We start from the raw sequence: 22079 nt of genomic DNA, 5'->3' as shown, positions 1-22079 counted from the left end.
TAACGTCCCGTCCTCCGTCGATGATGTTGATAAGCGTATAAGCATGCATCATGTGTTTTTTCCTCTGCCGCAAGGACAAATCTTTGCCATCTTGCCGAGTATAAGATCTCTGATATTGACATTAAATCCGAAGAGATATATATATATATGGTGATGATAGAAATGCATGCTACCCTCCAGCTGCAGGGTAAATGAAAAAAATCATTGGAAATTAATGTTCTGTGAGATAGATGTGTCAGGCGTTAAGAAAGAGCACTTTATCTTTCTTTTTTGTCCAAAACATAAGTACCTTGATATCTATCTCATTTGTCACTTTTTTTAAAATAAAATATGGGACTGTTTTTATAAGTTAAAGAGAAAGAGCGAGACAGACAGACAGACAGACAGAGAGAGAGAGATGTGGTAAAAGAGAATCATTCTGTGCCAATTGCTCTCGACATTAAATTTGACAAACTCTGAAACCCTAATTCCGGATAGGAAATATCGTGCGCAAACTCTTCGGTTACGAAACGGATAAGGCAAGAGAAGATGGCAAATAATGTATTTATATATGTACTTTAGATCCTCCTGCAAGCAGGAACACGCGAAGAAGCCTCATTGGCTTATCAAAGCCGCAAGCTGACCGAAGTCAGTCTCTTAGATTCATATTTAACGTCCATGATTATGAATTGTCAATTACTCTGTAGCTGGACGACATACATTAATCTTGGAGTGAATCGAACTGGGGACCTTATGATTGGAAGGCACCGGCGTTAACCACTGAGCTAACACTCCTTATAATAATAATAATAAATAGCTATGCTATATATGTTACTGTAAGGTATATTTGTTTTCATATAATGTGTAACCTGCTTCTCATAAGGTTTTCCACATTAGCCATATTCGATTTAAGATTACTTGGATTCGTAGATTGCTTAAATACAACATTGACAGTAAGGTGTATAATCTATATAAAGTGAATACTCCTAATTGTAACCTTGATTATACTCTTCTGGTACTTATTGGGATAGAGTTATTAAAGAAAGTAAAAATACCTGCGGTATAAAAGTGTTTTTTTTTCAGCCTGGAAGGACTTCACCGTTTCGCTCAACCCCCAAAATATTCATGATGTTTTAAGTTCCAGTATTTGGCACAAGGAAAAAAACTTGAGGTGGGTAATATATGCATTTTGTATAGAGATTGGCAAAGAAATGGTATATTATATATGTTAACGATCTGATAAACTCTAAGGGTGAGTTCTTATCTGCTGATGAGATTTATACAAAATATGATGTGAGAACAAATTTTCTTCACGTGCATGGTATTATAAAAGCAATAGAGAAATCTTTTTCTGGTTGATTTAGGCCAGAGAAATAATTCTCCTACACTCCCATTTCAAGGCTTTCATATAAAACCTGTTCTTATGGATCCAAAAGGGTGTAAAAGGTTTTATAATATTTTATTAACAAATAATAAGGTCCAATAAAAATGTTTTTCACAAATTGAACATGCCCTTGTCCCCACTTCTTTCTGAAGTAGTTTGGTATAAGGTGTGCTCATACAACTGGAAATGTACTTCTGAGGTGAAGCTCCGTTGGTTCCAATTTCGTCTTCTTAACAGAATTTTAGGGACAAATACTCTCATGGTTAAATTGGCAAAAACAATGATCCATTGTGCACTATTTGTGGTGTGGCAGATGAGAGTTTAATAAATTTATTTTGGGAATGCGGCTTTACCCAGAAAGTATGGAGGGATTTTCAAAACTGGGTTCAAATCAAACTGAATGTCAATATTGCAGTTAGTAAAGAGATTGTTCTGTTTGGAAATTATTTGTACAAAGACTATGTGGGTAATAACATCCTTCTGGTTCTGAAATTTTGTGTTTACAAAAGTAAGGTTAAAATGAGAAACCTTCCTTTAGCTATATGGTAAAATTGATTTAAAGAATTTTTATCTAAAATAAAAGTTTATATATATATATATATATATATATATATATACATGTTATGTTTGCGTGTGTGTGTGTGTAATCCTAGTATTCGACATATTTGATTTGAGTAATTTAGAGTGGAATAAGCGAGGAAAGCCGTCCAATCCAAGTAAAATTCCTAAAGAATATACATTTTCTCTCCGTAATGACAAAATTCCAAGTCAAGCGGAAGATATGTACAAGTTGGTAATGTGTGTTCCTGAAGGTCAAATTTTCTCCTCTGGCAGATACAAATACGTGTCTCAACTCTTCAAGATGAAGTGTCCATAAATTAAGTAATGTTGACAACTTTGATAAAGAAAGAATGAAAATCAGTCGAAACGTCACGTAACACGTAGGCTGACATTTTCAATTGGCTTTCAGAGTAACATAGCAGGCATAGTTATTAAAGCTATAGCCTATACCCTCTGTATTGAAACATGTCTTGTGATATTTGTAGCATTGAATTAAAATGAAGATAAGGTTGACCTGAATATTTAACTTGTTACATCATTCAAAAAAATCTCACCAGGAAAGTTGAAGTTAGGTATAAGCTACAAAGGTTTACAAATGGAACTTTAAAGCACGACATTAAATATATGGGACACAAAATTTCTTGTATTGGACTTCCTTGAGACTGTCTATATCTTGTGAAATAGGAGCCGAAGAATTGATATCTAATTTGCAGTAATGGGCATCTGATTATATGTTATTGTCATAAGTATGAGCATGACGTCATAAGTACTGTGAGGGACAAGTGTAGGAATCTCCATGTTAAGAGTGCGAGTACGAAGAATCACAAGGTATTAAGCTCGAGTATACAAGTATACTGTAGTTAATCTAACACTAATATCTATACCAGAATTCGAGTACGAGTACAGATATATTATGATATATATTAATAGTACCAGTTCGAGTACTTGTATATTATGCTGCATTATATGAGTACCAGTTCGAGTACTGGTGTAGGATGCTATAGAATACGAGTACCACTTCGAGTACAGGTATAGGATGCTATGAATACAGGTATATTTTATTCTACACAATATGAGTACCAATTCGAGTACTGGTATATTATGCTACACAATATGAGTACCAGTTTGAGTACAGGTATAGAATGTTATAGATTACAAGTACCAATTCGAGTACTGGTATGTTATGCTACACAATATGAGTACCAGTTCTAGTACAGGTATATCATGCTATAGATTACGAGTACCACTTCGAGTACAGGTATAGGATGCTATCAATACAGCTATATTTTATTCTACACAATATGACTACCAATTCGAGTACTGGTATCTTATGCTACACAATATGAGTACCAGTTCGAGTACAGGTATAGAATGCTATAGATTACGAGTACCAATTCGAGTACAGGTATAAGATGCTATGAATACAGGTATATTTTATTCTACACAATATGAGTACCAATTCGAGTACTTGTATATTATGCTACACAATATGAGTACCAGTTCTAGTACAGGTATAAGATGCTATAGAATACGAGTACCACTTCGAGTACAGGTATAGGATGCGGTGAATACGAGTATACCAGTTCGAGTACACGTATATTATGATAAAGATTACAAGTATCAGCGCGAGGATGGACTCACTACAAATCTGATAAATGTTATTTTGACTCGATGAGAATAACGGAACTACACACCAAAATGCAAAATACAGCTTTAAGCCTTTCTGAGCAGTTGTTCTTGATAATCTAACTTCCGTCCGCAGAGACTTACTTCAAGGGAGGAAAGTTTCAACTCATTTTGCGACACCCACCGATATTCTAACAAACAGAGAGAAGATAGTCAATGCGAGACGAGAAAGTGAAATGTTAAGATTATAGAAAATATAATGAAAAACATTTCCTGTGGTTATGCTTTATGTGGCAGTAAAAACGGAAATTCAATTAAAGTAATGAAGCTTGTAACGTCTCAATCTCGGTTGTGAATTACAAAAGTCGTAAATTATTATACTTCTGACAGGTAAATTGAGCAAAATTTCCCGGGAAATATGAGGACGCTGCAAGAGATATTACTTTAGGAACCCCGCATGCTTTTTCGATATCATCTACTATTTTCATCGTGTGCTTGTGAGAGGAATATGCAAATTTGGTATAGACAATAAGGGATAACTAAACTATAGCTGAAACTTGCGTTTGTTGGTGCTATTAAAACACATTCGACTGCCGAGTGGCGTGAGTTTCTACGTAATAGGTATATCGTATGTCGTGTGATGTACTGCATACACACACACTGTTATAATATCACATGCCGTTATGTATCACTATACACCGTAAGTTGCATTAAACAACGTTATCTGGAAAGGGAAGATCAAACCCTCTTTCAGACTGGATCGGAACCACTGCTGTTTGAACGTAAATTGTTAACTTGCAACAGACGTGACAAGAATCATGAATGCGAAGCATTTAGACTAGCTATAGCTGTACGAAAAGTATAAGTCTACAGTGTGATCATAACTGACATGTAAAATGACAGTAAAAAAACCCAACAATTGCCAAATCTGACAGCAACAGCAACAATGACAACATCAATGACAATGGCAACAGAAACACCAGAGGCTTCCGCCACATTCACATCCACAGCAATGACAGAACAGTAGTACCAACAGTCACAGCAGTGACAGCAGCCACAGCAATTACCACAACGGCAATGACATGGCAAAAGTATACAACAGTATTGCACTTGCAATCGAATGTCAAGGGTAAGGGACATCAGTGGAAGCAGTAAAAGCACACAAGCCGTAACTGAAACATCAACAGTTACGACAGCAAGGACAGCGGCAACAGCAACTGTGGTATAAAAGACAAGAGCAGCGGCAACAACATCGGGAGCAGCAAAGACACAAGACACAGTAAACATAATAGTGACAGCCATACAGCAACAGTCACAACCACAACAAGGCACAGTGGCAACAGCAACTGTGGCTTAAAAGACAAGGGCAACATTGACCAGAGTAATATTGTGATGCGCCTTGAGCATCATTATCGGTGGATATGTCTGCGCTTTGTAAATCCTCAATGTTATTATATTGAGGATTACAATATCCAGGAGAGAGCACCGCGTGTGGGGAACGTAAATTTGTGTACAACAATGATTACCAACGCATTTAGTGTTAGATTCCTTGTTGACATCACATAGCATGAGGAATTTGTATACTTACATGCATCCTGTTAAGCATCCATATGTTATAAGAGCAATAAACAGAACCCTTTAGTTCACTTACGTGGCCCTTCGTAGTATAATTTGTCCATCTTTAAACACTTGCTAATTACGATTCCTGTCGTAAGAATTCAAAGGTATATGCAAAGTAGGCTACCTATCATAGGAATTCAGCTTGATGTAAAGTCACAACATACCCGATGTCGTTATGGGTTACAACGTTGATTCATAATTCCCCCCCCCCTTTCCATTTAAGCGAGAGAAAAAATCATAACTATGTATGCATATGAAAATGTTACTTTTAAAATAAGTAATGCCATTTTAAGAAATGGCGTAGCCATGGAAATTAATAGGAAAAATTTAGCAATAAAAGTATGCACATTATTATACCTTTTAGCCTTATGAAATTTGAAGTGAACGGTGAACTTCAATAAAAAATATTAAAAAAAAAAATTGTGCCTGAGAACTTAAACTACCCTGGGTGAGGTTCATATTAATCTCACATTTTACGATATCCTTTCGTTTGAACGGTTTATGGAAAATTGAGTGTACGTATAGAAGACATTACTTCATATTAGATGTGCTCAGCTAAGTACGAAACAGTATTTTAACTGTGAAGAGCCACAAACACATTTCGTATATAGTTTAAAACACCAGATTGAAGATGACGTCATTAGCTAATAAATACTTTGCCAAAAAAAAGTACAAATCATAATGTAGAATGTATGTGGGACTCTGATAAAAGATGATATATATATATATATATATATTATATTTATATATATATATATATATATTCTTCCTTTTCGTTTTATATTTCTTGATAAGGTGTATATATATATATATATATGTGTGTGTATATATATATATATATATATATATATATATATATATATATATATACATATATATATATATATATATATATATATATATATATATATATATATATATATATATATATACCTCAGCAAGAAATATAAAACGAAAAGGAAGAATAAAACAGACTAGAAATCACTTGCGTATTATTATTATTATAAAAGCATCTACATAGCAACAGCATTACAAGATTCCTGAACAACAAACCGCCAATGACGTAAAAGAATCAAATAAAATATTTGAAAGCCTCACAATGGGAATGGTTTAACAACCTTCAGCTACTTATGGGCCCGTTTTTAATAATCGTAATAAACTTTTCCATTTCTGAGACGGTCTGATTTTTAGAATCCGAAATAAAACATTTGATATCTGTTGTGACATTAAACATTTCCTTGTATCTATCTCGCGGATGACCTTCTCGGGCCTAGAAAGTCATTGACTAGATATATGCTGTAATCTCTCATGGAATTACAACAACGACGACAACAAAATGCCCAAATAAATATGCGCCGGTTACCTCAACAACATAAGAAAGACACATGTACTCATATCATAACGCTATGTGGTATGTGCAATGTTTTCATGTTGTGTAGCCTTCAGATATATGCTTCACATTCAAGAATTATCCATGGTGCGAAACATATAAACATATAACTGAAGTGATTGCTAATTCGAATAATCCCATCATGCATATCGTTCCTACTTAAATCCCTGATTTTCAACTGTTAGATGAAGGAAGATTGATGATACTAAAGTGGGTCAATAGCGGGGTTCACGCTACATGCTTCGCTGTGTCTACACTTTGAAGCCGTAAAAACATGCAATCTACCGGTTACATTCCAAATTCTGTTCTGTATTTGAACATTTATTCGATGCCGCAGGCATGTGCTGTAGTGCATGGAAGACATTTCTTTAATATAACTTCGCCCCAGAGACCTCCTTTTACCGCATAATACAGCTTGGTCTAACCCATGTGTAATGCAAATGAGATATCGTGGTGAAAAAAAAGGCATCGTGGTGAAAAAAAGGCCTTTAACATCCCTTCCGTGCACTCTGTGATGTGCTTTCTCATACAGATAAGACATGTCACCCCTTCAAAGAAACGGTGTGCTTGTGATTTCAGGAGACGAGACCCTCATTGACATTACCGGTAAATTTCGTGCTTTTTGAAGTTAGAGAGTGCTACATTACGTCACACAATACTCTTTTAAAAACCTAACATACTAAATCATCTGTTCCCACTGTCAGCAAATGTCTTGCTTTACAGTTTGACATGAAACCAAAGTGTGACAGATTGTGACGCTTATCAGGATCTTTATAGAGCCATTTTCTCTTTCCTTGAAATGATTTTTTATTTTATGGTAATGGGCCTCTTTCGGTGAACAATAATACATACCACCACCTGTCAGGCTGTAGCCTATCGTTAGTTTGGCGAGTTAGACATTATTCATGTTTTCAGTCTCGAAAACGTCTCACATTGAATGTCAATACACTTTTTCTTTTTTCTTATAACGAACAAACGCTGTGGCCGATATCACACAGCAAGGCGATGGCAAAGGTATATGTGTTCATATCTGAATGATACACGAAAACATATGTAACATCTGCAACAAGTGGTTGAAACCATTTTATATTTCAACCACTTTCTAGACTCGTTATACAAAATCCTTTGAAATTATTAATTATATTGTTTTATTATTAATTATAATGACTTGTTGTTTTATAAGAGAAAAGAAATGCTCAAAGTAATACCGCATAACTTACAGTAAAACACTCTAATAAAAGAGGCAAATTAACATATTATATTGTTATATTATTATATTCGTGTAGTAATATATTGCTATTGCAAACTTTTATTTGAAAAATATTATGGGGAACATGAACAAATTAAATATTTCCACGTTTCAGAAGATATTAGTCTGAGAAGTATTTAATACAAAAACGTATCAATGCCCACACACACTATATTTATGAATAATTCTAATTACAGTATATATCAGATAACATGAGTAAGATACGTGCATGTATCCATTCAAACAAAAGAATCCATGCATTATCTCATTAATTATCAAATGTTATCAACAGAGAACAGAGATATGAATAATTAATTTAAATAATAAAAGAGCAAACAACTAATATAAAACGACAGTTATAGGGACTGACGTTTCGATACAGCAGCCGACTCACACAGAGATTAACTATAGGCTACTGTAAATGTTAAAAGTACTGAACCATAGTGAAACCTGGATTGTGCTTACAAATCTGATAAATCAGTAGCATGTGCTATAAGGATTACAGTAAGAGCTGATGATATGTATAATCCCAACAAATGCATCAAACTGGATTTGTTTGGATTACACATATCCTCAGACGCCCTTACTGTAATCCTAATAGCACATGCTATCGATTTCTAGCACGATCCAGTTTTTACTGTGGTACAAAACTCAAAGATTTATTGTAGTTATACTGTTTTCTCTGTGTTTATCGGGTGGATACAAGCAGACCTTCTTCAAAGATATACTGAAAAGAAGACAGACAAACGGCAATTTTGAAAACAGACAAATGAACAGTAAATAACTATAACTCATTTGAATAGAGAGAACAAAGGGGGCTGAGGGTTCAGTGACTCCACCAACGGCTAAATCTACGTGTAGGTGGGGGAGGGGGGTGTTGAAATGATGATTTGCCCCTCCAATAATTGCTAGTTGATGCATCAACAAAGCAATAGATACGATCATTCGAATAGCCTGTTTCAAATTATCTAAAGCAATTATTGTAATATGAATATTAAAACACCCTGTTTGATATGGAATTAACCATATTTGAACGCCTTATTCAAATATCATACACGTCGTGTCGCCGACAGAAATGCGCCTGTATGAAAGCATATTATTGACAGATTTCGTTAGGTGGGAGGAGGAGGAGGAGGAGGAGGACCATCTCACATCCAATTAGGTAGGCTTATGATCAAGTGTATTTGCATTTATGCAGGGCTTATATCGGTAAATTTGTTCCTCCAATCCTGGAACGGGTGGCCACCCCTGGGAGTGTACGCAGTAGTTTAATAATTCTGAAGACTGGGCTCTCATATCTCATGAGTGATTCGTGCATCTCGTCTGCGGTAGATATTAATTCACAATGAGTATTGAGGGTGTCATGGGGGGTACCGTGCAAGTAAGGTAACATGCATGAAACCAAACCCCTACGGGTGTCACAATGGTTCCAGCGACCCCTTGAATACGAAAACAGACGTGCCTGAAGTCATTTGTTGACTACACGTAAAACTTATGCAAAAACACGTATGGGCCTGCTGAGAATATCGAAGCCTCAACAAACTTCCTGAACTCCGCCGACCTATTAGGACTTATACGTTGGAAATTTATCGGTCGTTTCCGTAGTGATGTCAGCAGCCTACTTGTCTCTGTTTGATATCAGAGAAACCTTCCTTGCTAAGTCTTGGCCTTGTTAGGATAGGCGTGACATTGAAAACCACGTTAGGCAAAGCAATGTTTAATGACAAGTAAAGAAATCTCAAGGTTATTTTGGCATGCCTGAGGTTTATCAGAAAAGACGGTAGTGGAATTCAACGATCATTAATTTTAGTCAGACCTTTTAAAGCAACACTAAGGGGTTTCATTCGTTAATGTATGCATACAACTATGACTATATCAAACTGGAATAGCATATTTTATATCCCTATGATAAAATAAAATTCAATAGCCCATAAGCTAAAAATATCATACAAACTTGAAGGTGATATATCACAGGATATGAAGTTAATTAAAATTGGTTAATTTGTGTTATAGCACCGGAAAGATATCAAATCTCATTCTTGCAGGGAAATGAGTTCCACCGATCTTGTATATTATATGAAATCCTATAAACGTAAAGGAACGGAAACGCATATAAAATTAGTACTTGCTATCCTCCATAAAGATAAGAGTTTGCTTGCTATCAATATTTTAATTATACACAATAATGCAACTAAACACAAAAGACCCAAGTAGGTATGATTCAAATTATATATATACGCCGACATATAAGCATTATACGATCAACATCGCGGAATCTATTTCATTTTATCGAATGTCATGATCGGTGGCTGTTGTAGTGACGGAATACATCATTCGGTAGCATACATAAATCAAGGCATTGCGCAACTGACGAAACCATATTATAGTCAGCTTCCTCGCCACCCAAATGGGCAAATTTTTTCTATACTTGTAGTGTCATGTCCCTTTTCCGAGCATTCGTATTGTCAGTACGAGCAGTATATTAATATCAGATCAAGGATAGGAACTGTTTGTACTGCCAATATACCAGTGCTTTGAGAGCATGATATTGCAGTACAGTTTAGAGAGGTATGAGCATTAGGAAATTGTCCCAATTGGCTGTCTTCGCACATTAGTTCATGAATGTCTCAACCTTTGACCCTTTTGCCCATGTTTATATGATTTATTGTTTGAACCAGCAAACAAATTTAATGGCTATAGAACGGTACTCGAACTAGTAACATCATAATAGTATGTCTCTTGTGCTCTACCAATGGCTGGGTAACTGCGAATTTAAAGATTCGAATCCCTTTATAACGATGGATCCCATTATTTGTTTAATGTTTTGTTACCGGTAATTTACAAATACAAGTTTTCCTTGTTTATTTCAACCAAAATGAAATTCATTCTCTACTGGTGTTTATGCAAAATTATAAATTGGTATAATTTATGCTAAATGGATGTCTATTTGATATGGTAGCGCCGGATTATGAATGATCAGAGACGCTATTAAATGTAAAATTCATAGATATAATGTCCATAAAATAGTTTCCATATCGATCGTTGATAATTCAGATAATAATATCGCGGAATCCACGGTATATCGCGATATCCTGATTATCGCGAATCTCAAGTATAAGCTGACTATAACCTAAAGGTGCAAATATCGAATAATTTATTTGCACGATCCCATAGGGATACCTCTACGCAAGGTGGTATGTTGTAATCTAGTTTGTATGTATAGTCTGAAACTGAGGTAGCAAATTTACAATATAAGCCTATGTTGGATAGGTATATGAAATTTGACGAATGCGGAACGGCAGGGTCAACCCTGACTAAATAAGATCACGTGCTCTGCGTTGCTACATTGTGTATTACGCAATGCATTGTACATTAAAAGTCTGATATAGCCTATCATTTCCCCCCAGAGCATGTAGCATATTAAGCAATAATAAAAGGTGTACTTTTTAACATAATATGGATAAGTGAACGTCTTGTTCTCTGTGGAACAATGTATACCCACACCCACACCCCAATAACAAATTCGTTGATAACGATGGCAGTTCTCTCTTTATTGCCGGGTAATCTGATCATTATTATTATGATTAGCACTTAAAGTTAACAAATCATCTTTAAGGTTCTTACTTTATCAGCTCCTTCAGTTATCTGAAGTCCAAGGACAAATTCAAACGAATATATAAATCTTCTGTCATCGATAAAGAACTTAGTTTCAAGGCTTAACTATCGGTCTGTTGTATTAATAGTCTTCCTCAGAGAAAGGTAATCATGACGCTTGCAAGATCACGTTACAGTTTTTTTTTTGTGCAATATTGCTGCTGCTAAATCTGCGAGTATAGAGTTTCTTAAAACCCGTTATATGGTAAGACGTAAATGCAAAATAAGCTCGCCGTGATCTTTCGAATTCTAATAATTTTATAACCTAGTGTTATTAGCTTTCGACTCTGCAGTTGATCGCTGTACTTAATAATGTTGTCTGCCCAGCAAAGACAATCCGTAAAAAATATGTTTCGGTGATAAGTATTTATGATTTTGAGATATTGGTGTTTTTGAGATACATTGGGATACGTGGAGTGTTAACTCAATGGTTAACACTGGTGCCTTCCAATCATAAGGTCCCGAGTTCGAGTCACTCCAAGATTAATGTATGTCGTCCAGTTACAGAGTTGTTGACAATTGACAATTCATAATCATGGACGTTTAATATGAATGTAAGAGACTGACTTCGGTCAGCTTGCGGCTTTGATAAGCCAATGAGGCTTCTTCGCGAGCTCCTGCTTGCAGGAGGATCTAAAATACATACATACATACTGCTTGTAATACATCTAGCTATTTGGTACGTCGGAATACTGGTCACGGCGTTCATTTAGTCACGTAATATAAAACGTTACGTATTTACTATAAGGATTTGCCGGGCTGCAAAGTTGATCGTTAAAGTATTGACTTATGCGGTCTTCATATGAATGCACTCAGTGTAGTATTAGTCTTTGATTTGTGATACTGCTTACAATAGATTTATAAGCATTGTACACTATCACTGCCATAGAATATCTTTCAATGATTCACATATGTAATTTGAGACGCTGCTTCCATGTGGCATGCCGTGATCGTCTAGAGGTTAGGACATTACGTTGTGGCCGTAATAACCCAGGTTCGAATCCTGGTCACGGCATCATTTTTTTTCAGTGAGGGGAAACGTTTTGAAACCTCAAAGTGCAAAGTGTGTTTTGTAGTACTTTATATTACTGCAGTGAGTAGCTGATGTTATCTTCGGGTTGTGTGTTTATGGTTCCTACTATATGAAACGTACGTTCAATTTGCGTTTCTGTTTATTCTCATACTGTAAATATTGTATACATTGTATCATGATATTTTCTTATTTATTTATAACTGTTCTATACAATAAAATTTTCAGTTGACTGAAAGAAGGCATTGTATTACTGCCATAGGAGTGTTAGCTCAGTGGTTAACGCCGGTGCCTTTCAATCATAAGGTCCCCGGTTCGAGTCACTCCCAGATTAATGTATGTCGTCCAGTTACAGAGTTGTTGACAATTAACAATTCATAATTATGGACGTTAAATATGAATGTAAGAGACTGACTTCGGTCAGCTTGCCTATAAGGCTTCTTCGCGAGTTCCTGCTTGCAGGAGGATCTAATATACATACATACATACATACATAGAATATCCTTCAGTGATACACATATGTAATTTGAGACGCTGCTTACACGTGGCATGCCGTGATCGTCTAGAGGTTAGGACATTACGTTGTGGCCGTAATAACCCAGGTTCGAATCCTGGTCACGGCATCATTTTTTTTTCTTGTCAGGGAGACGTTTGAAACATCAAAGTGTAAAGTGTGTTTTGTAGTATTTTATACCACTGCTACCATTCAATGTATTTCAACAATGCGCGTATGTAATAGACCCATCCATGTGGTATGAATGGGGTCAGAACATTACGATGTGGCCGTAATAAGCGAAGTTCGATTCTTGGTCACAACAACAATATGTAGTATAAAAGTAACACGTGAAGTGTGAAGTAATCTTTGGAGATTTGGAAGTGCCCATCTGTAAAAAGCCGAATACAAATGACCAACTAATGTCCAAAGTCATTAACTGATTAAGTTTTACACGGTGCATTATATTCTTATAAAGCCATAGGACTAAAGCCAATTGCGAAATCACTGTTACAATACAAAATACCTAGATAAAGAGTATAAAGCGCTTATAATATCGAACAACAAACAGCATTGATCCATAAGCTAAAAACTCTACAGGAGCTGTGAACCAGGAATTTGGACGAGTTACTGCAATACTCAATACACATGTAATTTACACTTGCAGTACCTTCCGGCAATCCATGCTAGCTGAACAAGATGACCAAACCGTTTCACTCCACCTCCTATACTTCTCCATGTATTTTAACAGCTTCAGGGATGATACGTTGTGAAACCCGGAGAGACAGTTATAACCTCAGTTATATATCTTGTCAGTTTATTTTCTTTACAAGTTATAGTTCAGTTGTTAATCCCCCATTCTTCATCAAATACTTACACGGGCCTCCACCTCTCTCTCTCTCTGCTACTCATCTTTCTCCTTACTAAGTGCAACCTATTCATTGAATCATATTAGCTTTAATTTGATTGCGTTGCTATTGGGTACTCAAGCTCCCTCGCGGTTCATCATCATGATATCCATGCACGACAGATGTCAAGACTAGTTTCCTCTCTAAACCTTCTGACAATCGTGATTTTTCTCGAAAGCAAAGTTTTCAAACAATCCTTGTTGATAAGCACGGGGCTGTTTATTGGTAGATAAACACTCTCGTGCTTATAGTGTTTCATATACAAGTTTAAAAATACAGGTTGTACAGCTATGAGGATAAGAGATCTTTCAGTGCGATACGGGCTTAAAGGTATAGTTTATAGTCTCATTGCAGGCATACTTTACAAGTTTGTGCACAAACTGTATATTATTGGTTTATTTACAGTATATATTGCATATTTTCAACTTCCCATATTAGACAATTTAAACTCACAGTTCATGCCCACCTCAAGCTGAATCATATTTACAATACAATGAGACATGTGTTGCATATTACTGTATAACAGTATATCATATGCGGAATAAAGTCTTATATCACAATGACCAAATGTTCGCGAAATCTTTGTGTAGGCTATAGGCCTACTAACATCATTATGCACACGTTAATGGGTCTGCGAATAGGAATGACAGATGTATAGAATGGATGTCTGATGAGTCACACTACTGTGACGTAACAGGCCATAGTCACCCCACTTGTTGCAAACACACTGCGGTTTCCAGTTGCCGGAAACACGAAATGAATTATGGATACTGAAATTTGAATTTCAGATTGTTACTTGCTAGAAGGCAATGTCTGATGTGAACTTTTAAAGTTCATGGGTTCCTGAGTGTGCTAGAAATTCTAATAATAGCCAATCACGTGTTTAGAGTCCAACAAGTATGGATACCTCCTATATAATGTTGCGTACACGGAGGCGGAGTGTATAGCCTAGTGGTTAACGCCGGCGTCTCGGTTCGATTCCCCGCCGACAGCAATGTGTGTCGTCTGGCAAGGGTGTTGTTCAATAACAACTTCCCGACATGGACGTTAAATGGATGTGTGCCGAGAGATTGGCTTCGGTCAGCTTGCGAGTCTATAAGCCTCCATGGCTTCTTTCGCGAGTTCCTGCTTGCGGGAAGATCACATATACATACATACATACACCATTGGAACACTCAATGAATTAACATTTAATACTCTCCATCATATCTATGAGAATAGTTTGAAGAAGCACAACCTTCACACGGTAGTTTTGAAAACGTTTTGGAGTTTTTAAATTAGTCTATCAACTTTTCATTGAGGGTTTCCCTTTTTCTCCGTTTTCAAGAGAAACACTGCAGTATTTAGATAGCAACTGAAAAAGACACACTTTTTACTGTTTAATGTTGAAATATACCAAGTGAGAATATCGCAAACATTTCACTATAAATCGCTTAAAACAAAGACTATTGTTGTCCCCTAATTGGTAAACTGCCCAATCAGAAGGAATACCTAACTGACGTACCCATGTCGCTGAAAGCTCTTACATTGATAATCAGCTTCTTCTTTTTTTTATAAACGACACGAAAAGAAATATCAATCGGCACAAAAGCAAGATAATAAAAATTAATTCATATTTTAATTTAAATATACACGGGGAAAACATTCCTATGTTAAGATAGTATCCTAAGCTTGAATGCTGTAGTATTCATTTTGTGAAATTTCTATCGAAAATCGGGCTTGGACGGTTGCAGAAAACGCAATGAAGGATACAAAACACGAATCACTAAAGGATTTCTCTTCAAGACAAGCGTCATGCATGCTTGCCCGTGGGTTATTATGTTCGAAATCTACGTCAGTTGTGAGTTGTATACTTGATCAAGCATACATGAATAGTGATTAGAGACGTCACACGTCATTCGGTGAAGGTCTCCCTGGTATGTGTCCTTGACGGTCACCAACTCAAAAACTAATATTAATAGCTGATCATTTTTTTAACTTCTTGGGGAAGCCCTCCGAGGCAAATCGAATTGAATTTTTTGACAAATTTGACAACTTGCTATTTTCTTTTCTGCTTTTTTGTTGTTGAAAATATTAACTTTCCATCATCTTCAATTCAATCAATTTTAAAGATGTGAAAATTGAGTTTTCTTTCAATTTGACAATTACCATTTAGAAGAAATATTTTGAACATACGTGAAAAACTCAATGTCACAGTCAAGAGAGAAGATTCCCCGAGGAAACCAATTTTGATCCATTTTGTGTGTTTTTCTTTATCCTTAGAGGTTTGATGAAAGTTTTTCATCCCAGAGGTAAAAATATCCTTAACGGTTTCTCAAATAATGTATACAGTATAAATCATAAGACGAAGGGAGGCCTCTCAATATGAAGTACTAAGAGAAATTTCGGTCGTTTTCTCGCCCCTTTTTTTTTAAAATATTTTTTAGTTTGTTATATATTATCGCTTTTGGAAGATGGCAGAAAATTCCCCGAGGAAAAAAAAGTGTCTTTGTGGAAATGACATGATGTTGCTATTGTCGAGAAGATCGGTTAGTCTAAGAAACCGATCAAGTTATTCTCTCTTTTTGTCTTCTTTGGCTATATTTTTGTCAAATACTCGTTGAGTATATCCACTTGAAAGATACACAATTGGAGAAGAAATCAACATTTCTTGGCTTTTGTATTTTACATGCATGCAAATATTTTTAATAAACATGAAAGGCAATTCTTTATTTATTTAATTTTTTTTTTGGAATCTTTATTGATTTAGTGTTGTGTTAATAGACTTGCTCAAAACATGCATCTTTAATAAGCCGAGCTTGCGATATCGACAGACATTATCTTTTGTATTATTGGAGATCAAGGAATCTATAGCCTATACTAGTTTCATATTGTTAGACATCCAAACCATGAATGTACTCTATATGTTATTCTAACGCAGATGTTCCCAAGGATTTCATGACGTCAATCTCGGAAAACAGGGACGTATATATGAAGGTGCTTACAAATTCCGTGCTTCCAGATTGGTCAGAGGTGGCATGGGGGTGGGGTGTATATGACGAGGGTGGGGGGGGGAGGAGTGGAAAAATTAATTGTAATATTAACCCTATGTTGGCAATACTGGCGGTGTCTTAAACTGCTTCTAGTGTGATAAACGATTGGTCTGAAGGAATACAGAAATGGAACAGGTGCAAAACTTGAAATAAAAAATCACAATTGGTTTAAATTCCTGTCGAGGTAGTCTCTAATGTTGTATATTGTCGTGGAGCTATTTTTATGGCATACAAGCCTCAGAAGGCAAACAAGGTATAATTCCAAAATAACTCCTACGTTCTATAATCCTTCGTGAAGCGGAATTTAAAAACAGATTCGTTTAGGTGGAATGTATCGAATTTGTTCAGCACGTCAGTGATTTTCGCATAACAGTGTAGAATGTCTCCCATCATGCATGTATATGCATGTGCTTAATCATGAGAGGAAAGGAACGTCATTATTTCCTGTTGTTATATTATGTATGTATCCCTGTCCCCACCCCCCCCCCCCTCGAAATATCCGTTGCATCAGTCTAGCTAGCATATGGCCTACGTTGTGTAATTGATTTGTGTATACTTACAAACTACAAGTATACAATTGAACGCCTTCCTGTACTATAGCCTCGTACTAGATTGTATACTTGTTCATATTTTTTTGTCAAATCCTTGAATATTCTACTTTGGATGTTAAGAATTTTCAATTGTTTTTGGCATCATTCAAATCCCAAAGTATGGCACTTCTGAGAATTTTTAAGTGCATATTTAAAAGTCAAAGATATTGTAAATGGTATTGAATATCGACTTTGAATCGTTACAAATCACACTTCCTTGACAGGTCGACACATCTTGTCCTTGTAGAACATGACATCTAACAGCTTCTTGAAAGATACTATGGATATAGGATGGGTGACGTTATTATTCCTTCAAAATACACAACTTTTAGGCATTTTTTATAAAAATTACAAAAAATTGTGCTTGCGTTTAATTTGGTAGATATTTCATAATAAAAGATCAGTTCTTTACTAAACTTGGAGAAGCCATGTATTATTCTAAATAATTAAACTAAGCTAAAAAAATGTTGAAACTTTTGATTTTTCCCTTAAAAGTTGCTCCTCGTTTTGGAAAGAAATCTTCCCTTTCTCGCCGTGTTAAGATAAATGCATTAATGATAACAGAAACAAAAAACAGCAAAGTCTTTCAGAAACTTTCATAAATATTTAATTGTTTCAAACCAAAGAATCGCAGAATCGTTAATATACCTACTGTTTCGTAGATTTTTACAAGAACTGTCATGTTTAAAACAAGTTCGGGTTCGATTTTTATAGCGGTTATACTTATTCTCTTCGGAAATGAAGGAAGGTTGTAAAACCGATCCATTTATTGGGACAAACGTACGTATAAAATTATATTAACATGATTGAGATTATCTAAATAGATCGATAAACAAGCGTTCTTGTTTCTCAAGCGTTCTTATGTCTCATAATTAAATGAGACACTGCGAATTACTTGCCTCTCGGGGGTTTATGAATAAAAGCAACCAAATCAGCAAACATATATTATATAAGATTATCTCAGCTGTAGTTTTAAATGGATTATTTAAATGGATGTACAAAAGCATGTGAATTTTTTATTACTTGTAAAGTTCTACTTCAGAAATAGGTTGACTTTAATTTATTTTTTTCAATTTCAATTTTTAATTGGTCGTATAACTCATCAAAACTGCAGGATTTCGATTCAACAGAGAAATGTTTCAAGTGATATTCCACTGGCTACATTAAGATGCGACTCAAAATAATATACTGGAAATTGTTAGCATCTCATAGAACAGTATCACATTTGAATGGCGGAGACTGATGTGAATTTTTGTAAAACAATTTTTAAGATATTCTTGTTTATGCACCTGGCATGTGCAGAGTACATGTTGCTGTCATGGCCATTGATCTGATTTATTTATTTTTTCCATTTATAATATTTAAAACAAATTGATCACAGACGGATAAAAACTATTTCTAAAAAGAAGTTGCATTTTGGTGATATTCTAAATACAGGGAAAATTAACAGCTCAACAAATATGAATCACATTTCAAGGATAAAAATGAAGAAGAAGTTTACAAAAAGGAACGTAAAGATTTTGAAGAATATTTTTCCACGATAGTATTACATATAACCTCTTACAGTGATTCAAAACCTGGCGAAGGAAGAGTTTAGCCAGTCAAAGTAGGTTACATTCAATCAACTATAGGTCGAGTATAAGAGAGAAAATATTGCGTAGAGCTATCAACTAATTTTCTGCAATATTGTTCCTCTTTAAGATACGGTTACAATGTCTGCCGACTGATTGCCTTTAATATATCCAATTAAGCCAAATCGACATGTTTACTTTTTCCCTTTATTTGTCTATATTTCATATGAATGCACGGTATGGATTAATTATGTTAAAGATGTTCTTAAGTGTAGCTGTACGTGTATAGATTGTGCATCAGCAGGTCAGAAGGCCTCTATATATCTGAATATCTCAAATGCAACTCAAGTACATCTTCCGTGCACGCGGCGACTTTAGCACTTCTTGTTGTCTGAAATAGTATGACAGGATGTTATCAAAATAGCCTATAGATGTGCCTGTCAATAGTTACAGGTGGGGTTGCTATTCTCAAGGGAAATTCACAGACGACCGAAGTAAGGCAGAAACAAATTGTGAGGAATTTTAAAACGTATTATATTGAGCAATAAATGGTTCCATTAGATGAGAGTATAACAACTGCGAGGACTTGGTATATATAGTGAGAAGATGGTTATTAAACTCAAGAATCTGTGTTGCTGCTACTGTGTTGTTGTTATTTGATTGTTGTTGTTGATCGCATGGCTATCAATCAATCAATGACATTTATAGAGAGCCAAACCATAGAGATCAGGATACAGAAAGGATTACGGTTATACGGGAAGCTTATTTCAAAATATTCAAATTAATCTTGACCTAATTAAAAAAGATGAAGATGGTAAAATGAATAATAAATCAAAACAAGTAAATTCAATGTTACAGTGGAATAGTACGATAGGTCTCTCTTTTCAACTGTTGCCATTTACATCCAGGTTATTAATAGATCAGTTCGTATGGAACGCCGTTAGGTTCATTATCAAGGTAAAGGTCTTCGCGTACTTTTAAAACCTAATTTTTGTTCGCATCCTCAGCTGTACTTTTTTATGTATCTAGTCATTTTAAGGTGGCTGTGAGATTTAAGGGATAATTTAACAATCCAGCTAACTGTCACATTTCATCGCTTGTCATATACACCTGGAGGGATATTTTATTTGATTTCAGTGCTGTGGTAGGATATAAATATGGAATGAGATATGGAGAAAAAAATGAATAATTTTTCACATTGTAACGGGAAAAAACGAAATTTCATTAAAACTATCGGTGTCAAGTGATTCCATCTTTCGGAAAATAAAAGAAAACCTATAAAATAAATTGATGATTTTGGGTGTATTGTTATTTTTTTTATTTTTTCTATACTCAGTGCCCCTGTTATATTTTACTTTATTTTTCAAAACAGCGTGGCAATAATGAAATTTTGGTCGAAGGTGACCAGTTTATATTTGCGCAAATCGGACATCATTGATCTATCCTATTGGTACAGGCAATAATAGTTGACTGTAAAAATAGACTTGAGTTTTTCTTTTCTCTTCTTCTGTTTCTGTTTTTGTAAGTTGTAATTATTTATATCCATTATTGCATCGTTTTTCTGCCTTCTTCTATCTTCGTTGTTGTTAATAAGAAAAAAATAATATTCTGTGTCAGATTCGTCATACCTATGGCATATAACTCAATGTTCATCAAGCACAGTATCGTCTGAAATTATGCCTTACATAAATCTTAGCAGAATAAGATATAGATAATCACGTGGTCTATCGATAACTTATAATCCTTCATATTGTAACATCTGCGTTAAAGCTCATTTTCAATTCACACCCCATCAGGACAATGATATGGTCGGGAATACAATTTGCCATGGCTGATTCTTGGACAAAATGTTGTTCTTCTTTATTTATTTCTGTTGTTTTTTTTTGCGACAATATTCAAATGACTATTGAGAATTCTTTAGACACTTTTCAACGTGAATAAATAATGATGTATTTTATCAATGATGACATAATTTTGAAACCATACTTCCCCTATTCGTGATTATCCCGCCAAATCCTTCATGTCTTCTGTATAAGCGTGAATGCCAGAGGAGAAAACCAAATCAGCCAATCCCCTTTAAATATTCATCAGAAAACTTCAAACTATTTGATTACGTAGATGAATCAAGATGACTGAAGATTCAGCCAGCGACTCAGAAGTAATAAATTTTGGTTTAGTTTTTCCTTCCTCAGCTGAATCCCAAACTTATGTAAATGAAAACAATTATTGTGATGCAAAGCAAACGGTTGCTTCAGTAATCACTCCCATTCCTCAAGTTAATTAATTAAAAAACAAATGAAGCGGACGACTAGCGAGAGGAATTAAACTATACCTTGTTTTTTCATCTCCGTGATTTCCCACAAATCAAGCTCAATTTTAGTAGGAACTGAATAAATACGTAGACAGGAAAGGATAAGAGGTCAGTGCAAACGCTACAAACAGTGCCTTAATATATGATTATCTGCAAGACGTATAAACATTTAACATAGCTTGATTAACCTATCATGGCTGTTATATGCTTTATGCGTTGTGACACAACGCTCTTTGTAATGCACACATATTTACTAAGAATGTCAACTGACTCTAGAATTGATGCAGTTTCCAAGTGACGTCTCTCGCTCTATATAATATTACATAGGCAATGTATGTCTATCAGCTCAGCTGAGATATATTTGTGCATGAATACAAGAAACATGTCGGTTAAGCGCATTGGGTGGCTAGGCTAAGCGTAAGTACTTTAGGGGCATACTACCGTAGATTTGAACCGATCTTAGTTCGTGAGTTCGCAGACGAAGTGAAGATTTCTATAGAAAATATTTCATGTCTGATGTCTTATTAATGTCACTTATTACGTCATGAATGTCTTCAGCCACTATGGGGCGTAATGTATTTATTAGTGTATGTGTTTGAGCGTGTGTTGTGCCTTTTGAAAGGTATCTAATCCCACAAGCCAAATACTTCATTGAGCGTCAGTGTTTTGCATTACAGCATC

The 22079-nt window shown here is 35.3% G+C and overlaps 1 protein-coding gene and 2 non-coding genes across 3 annotated transcripts in view; all 3 read left to right on the top strand.

Moving 5' to 3' along the window:
• LOC139971489 (uncharacterized) overlaps positions 1-22079 on the top strand; it is a 53514-nt gene that overhangs the window by 15933 nt on the left and 15502 nt on the right. The gene's annotated exons all lie outside the window — the stretch shown is intronic.
• Positions 12407-12478, top strand: Trnah-gug (transfer RNA histidin (anticodon GUG)). Its single transcript has one exon. It is a non-coding gene; the product is annotated as a tRNA-His (tRNA).
• On the top strand, positions 13045-13116 carry Trnah-gug (transfer RNA histidin (anticodon GUG)). Its single transcript has one exon. It is a non-coding gene; the product is annotated as a tRNA-His (tRNA).

This window comes from Apostichopus japonicus, chromosome 8 (genome assembly GCF_037975245.1).
Source record: "Apostichopus japonicus isolate 1M-3 chromosome 8, ASM3797524v1, whole genome shotgun sequence".
NCBI lineage: Eukaryota > Metazoa > Echinodermata > Holothuroidea > Aspidochirotida > Stichopodidae > Apostichopus > Apostichopus japonicus.
Note: the sequence above shows the minus strand (reverse complement) of the source record. Positions and strands in the feature narration are given on the sequence as shown.